The following is a 5,068-nucleotide window of genomic DNA, read 5'->3' on the forward strand; positions in this document are numbered from 1 at the left end:
GGCTAGCTCTGTCTGTCATGATTAAAATATGAGAAATTGAACAATTGTAGGCTAACGTGAACGGAAAAAGTATGCACAAATGTTTTAAATAAAACGTTTATCCAAAACGTTTGGCTGTTACAAAAGGTCATGATGACAGGTTTGAGCCGCCCATAAGGAATAGTGAATTCAGATGGTCACATAGTGGGAACATTAAACATCATATTGTCTACTCACTGCAGTCCAAGTGGGCTGCTATGTTCATCTTTTAATTAATTAGACTTATCAAGTTTCTTAGATGTAGGCATCGTAATAAAATGTTCAGTGTGTATTGAATGACTGACATTGAGTCTATAGCCGATGGTAGGCTTTTCAAATAGCCCAGGCTATCATAATCTGGTATTTTCGACATGTCGCAAAATTGATATAAGAAAGATCAAATACCTATGGATTATATTTCTATTCTGTAAAAATATTATTTTCTCATAAAGCAATGCCCCATTTCTCATAACCAGGCCGCCATGCTTCTTCTCCTCCTTGAATTCTCTCTGCTCCTTGTCCTCCATTTTCCCGCAGATAGACAGAAATGGTGAAACTTGTAGCAATAATAACGGTTCATTCACACAGCCGCCCCCCGCTGCCTAACCTCCAGCCCTGCTGCCCCGGCTGGGGCTCTCCCTCTCCGCCCCAATCAGAGGCCCTTTCTTCGGGAACAAAAACCTCCCCAAAAGCGAACAAAAGTGAACACTTTTTCCCCTATCCCAATCGCAGTATAGCGCAGCCAGATAAAATAACGCACTGCCTGTGCCTCAATTTGGAATATTAGGACGTCAATCTCTCAGCTCTTGGGTTCTTTTGTCTTTGCTGAGTGTCCGGCCAGCCTACCATACACCTTTTGTCCAGGAATCCAATAAGGCCCATTATTCGGCCTCTCCAGCCCCGCTCGAGCTGCTTCTTTCAGGGTATTTTAGGTTGCTAATCGCGTCCTTAAAGCGCCTCAAATGGAGAGTAACTTCCTCTTTTCACACAGACTGGCACCCGCACAATTAATTCGAGTGTGCCTGTTGCCTGGCCTTCTCCAACCGCCTTCCGGGCGCGACACATTTCCAAAATGGCAAGATTTTATAACAAAGCTGTGGCTAACAACCTGAATCAGACTAGCACCAAAAGCTGTTTTCATGCGTTCGAATAAGTAGGCTACATTTGCAATACGTTTACCTGCTATTGCGGGAATAGGACATTTTGAATGCACAGCTTTCATTGAAATATTGTGCACCGGTTGAGTGGAATTGTGTCTAAAGAGAGAGAATGAGCCTTTTCTTGTCTTGATATCCATGTCGTATCTTGCCAAGAGGCCATTCATGCCTCAATGTCGTCGATTCATTGTCAGTCGTCTTTCTACTTTAGATGTGGCTTTTTGAAAATGATTGTGATGAAAGTGATTTGCAGAGATTATTCTTATCCAGCATGTTGTAACATTATTGCTTATTTCTATCCCCATTTTATAGACTCGTAATTAAAGGCGCATCGAAAAGCAGGTGATATTTCAATCATATCAGACATCTTGACAAATTAGAACAACTTGTAGATAACGGGAAGTTGGCCTATCCATCTCTCTCGCTCGCTCTCTCTCTCACACGCACACTCACGCACACGCACAGTGGGAGAATTAGGATCCCACCATAGAAAACTCTCAAGAGCCTCACAAAGAATGTAATGGACCGTGGAAAGTTTGCGCAAAGTAGCAAAATATGGAATTTATTCGTTTTCGAAAGCAAGTTATGAGATTTTATAAAATTGTGTTAAGTTGTGTTCAGAGCCCAAGGTTGGATTCCATTTCAATTTCTTCCATTTCAGGACTTTTTTAACTGAGAATATGGAATTAATCAAATAAATGTCAATGAATGACATAAGCTTGAAAACAATCAAACACTCTTTCTCACTTCTCATGTCATCGTGGCTAAAGAAACATTAGAAATATCAAGCAAATCCTTGAGAACAGCAGATTGGGAACTTCACCTATAGGCCATCAGTGTTGAATAATCCTGACATCCTTTTAAACACATGCTTACAAGTAACTAGACCACCCTTAGTCCGTATATCACAATTATCAAACGTCTAGTCCCGTGACTAGGCCTATCCTATATATCCAACGTTAACTGGATAGTTTGTCATTCAAATCAAATGCGACCATTGTTGGTCATAAATCCATTTCAACCGTTACGCACAGCTTCTTTCTGATGACCGTCACCGAGAGTGGAGTAAACATGTTTGAATTTGCACCTTTTCAGTCTTAATCCAACGACAGCCACCCCACCCGGCAGACACGAAGGCAAATAACTACATAAAAACAACACTGTTTCCGAAATACTGCAGAGAAATAACTCCCTTTATTTTAAAAAGGGGAAGAACCCTTTAAAAAACGGCATGAGAGGATTCGATGAATGTCACCGGTGTGGGTGTAAAACAACGCTCTGGTTTTATCCAAGGTGGAACCGGAGTGGGGCTACCAGGCCCGGATCCCTTGCAGTGAGCCCTGACATGTCGTGACCGCTGTCCCTTGGTGCGTTTGGGGCTGTGGAGAGGCGCTAAGCCCCCAATGTTCCCCAAGTTCATGGCCATGAAGGGGTTAGCCGTGGTGGTTGGGGGGAGAGTAGGGATACTGGTGTAAGTACAGCTGTAATTGCTGTTGTATGCCGGGTTGTTGTACGTGTAGGCCGGGTATCCGTTGTAACTATAGGGGTTCGACCCGTACGGAGCATTGTAGTTCTGAGTCCCGCCCAGACAGGGCTTCCCATCCCGGACCAGGACCGGCACCGCGACTCGTCTTGGCGGGGAGGGTGGTGGTGTCCTGCCAGCTCCAGGGACTTGTCCTGCCGCTGCCGCTTACACTTGTACCGTCGGTTCTGGAACCAGATTTTGACCTGCGTGGAGGTGAGTTTGAGTGTGCTCGCCAGGTGTTCTCGTTCAGGAGCGGACAGGTACCGCTGCTGCTTGAAGCGTCGCTCTAACTCGAACACCTGGGCTTGGGAGAAGAGGACCCGGGGTTTCCGTCTGGTTCTCTGCTTGGCCGGCCGATCCGAGTCCCCATGGCCGCTGTCCTCTCCCTCCAGCGGCTTGGACACCACGCCACAGCTCTCTGTGGTGTCAAGATATGAGTATAAATATTTTGTACAAAATATTTTGGGAGATATATTTCATAATGTAACTTATTTGAATGTGTATAGCTAACTCATTTCGTTTTACTGACATTAATGTATCATTATTTTGTCAGTCAGTATAGTCCTACCTTGTGAAAAAACCGTGACAGTAAAACGTCCAAACTATTCAAAACGTGTAAACTTCACGATAAATGAGTTTAGATAAATGAAGTAAAAAAGAAGCAAAAGCGCAATATTGTGAGAAATACTGTCTAAAGTTATGACCATAAATCAAAACCAAAGACAACCATTTTTCCACAATGTTTACTTTCACTTGGTTGCAGGCTAGGCCTACTCTGTGTCGTTTATTTTAAAGACATATTTACATTCAAGCTATTCTATTAGTTATAACATTCATGCTATTCTGTTGGTTATAAATGAGTTATAGTCCAATAACATTTTGTGTGTCATGATTTCAACTATTTTCTCAGTCTATGCAGCCCTTAGAATAAAGACAATATCATAATGAAAACATATTTATACCCGTTGAGATATTTATTCTCCTGCCTACCTAAATTCATGTTTTAGTTGTAAAACGTTCAAAAAATCAGATATTTAAAGACGATAATATTGAATTACTTAACAATCTCCAGGCCCCATTTGGGATTAAAATGTAATTGTGTCGAATTATAACAGGCCTCGTTTGTGTCTTTGAAATCATAACACTCTCACGAAACTCCGGCCCAACATTTAGCCTGAAACCAAGACACTTTATAAGACACATTGTCACCTTCCGCAATAATGTATTGCTTTATCCTTACATTTTCTGGTTGTATATATACTGTCGATGCAAACGATCATGAGTGTGTATATTGAGAGGCTGTATTAGGTATTTTATTCAAAGCGACGCTTTGTGTCCCTTTGTTCATACATCATTTCAGCAGAACAAAAATATCAAAATAATCATCGTATTATTACACTCACTGTTTTCCTGATCCTCCAGGTCTACCTCCAGCTTCGGGTCGATCAGGTGACCCATCCCGGGATGGACGAACATCTCCGGGGACAGACTGGCCTCTCCATGCCCGTCCTGGGCCGCCAGAGAACTCAGGTAAGCCATGTTGTCTTCCCCGTCCGAGAACGGAGGGCTGTCGACCGCTGAAGCAAGCATACAGGACGGTGGCCCCTGGAAGTGCTGGGACTGGGTCTGCTGTTGCTGGGTCGAGTCCGGGTGTACTAAGTGTTGTTGGGTGTGGGACAGGTGTTGGATCTGTAGCGGGTCCAGATGTCGAGATTGGTGCTGTTGAGATCGCTGCCTCTGCTGCTGCTCTAGCTGTTCGAGTTTCAGAATATATCCTTGACTGGAGAACGGCGTGGAAGTGAGCGGGCTGGGAGCATCATGCCATCGAGGTCCTGCTCGCATCAAGGAAATGGAACCCGCTGAGTAACATATGATACTATATCGCCCGTTTTAAATAATACTTGATTTAGAGGCTCGGTAATCGGAGGTGCGCGCGCTAAACGGCTGGATATCCCAACTCATCCCCTGATGAAAAGAAACAAAGGTTTGGTTAAAGGTTTAGTCATATAAGTGGCCTGGTTCTCCATAGGCTATAGACAAACCAGCCTTGCGGTGCGATCTTTTTTGACAATTGAGTTCCTGTGTGTTTTTGTAACTGGAGATGGGAGCAGGGCTGGGCGAAGCCCTCGTCTCTTCCCGTGATGTCACTGGGTCTGGGTCTGGGGCGGGATGTACGAAACAGAAAGGGAAGGTGGTGAGAGGAGCCAGTGCGCGAGCGAGCTAAGTATTTGGACGCGTTGGGAGGGAGAAGAGCGGGAGGTATTAAAGAGGGTGAACCGCCTCCATTGTACACCTCACTATATGTAATACCTCCCTACATTTTCTACGCTATAGTCATATATAGGTTGCCCATTAATTTACGCATTTA

The 5,068-nt window shown here is 44.1% G+C and overlaps 1 pseudogene; it reads right to left on the bottom strand.

Annotated features, from left to right (window-relative positions):
* Nucleotides 1–1,716: 1,716 nt before the first annotated feature.
* Nucleotides 1,717–4,707, bottom strand: LOC124018285 (annotated as a pseudogene).
* Nucleotides 4,708–5,068: the final 361 nt, after the last annotated feature.

Source organism: Oncorhynchus gorbuscha, unplaced genomic scaffold (genome assembly GCF_021184085.1).
Source record: "Oncorhynchus gorbuscha isolate QuinsamMale2020 ecotype Even-year unplaced genomic scaffold, OgorEven_v1.0 Un_scaffold_460, whole genome shotgun sequence".
In the NCBI taxonomy this organism is placed as follows: domain Eukaryota; kingdom Metazoa; phylum Chordata; class Actinopteri; order Salmoniformes; family Salmonidae; genus Oncorhynchus; species Oncorhynchus gorbuscha.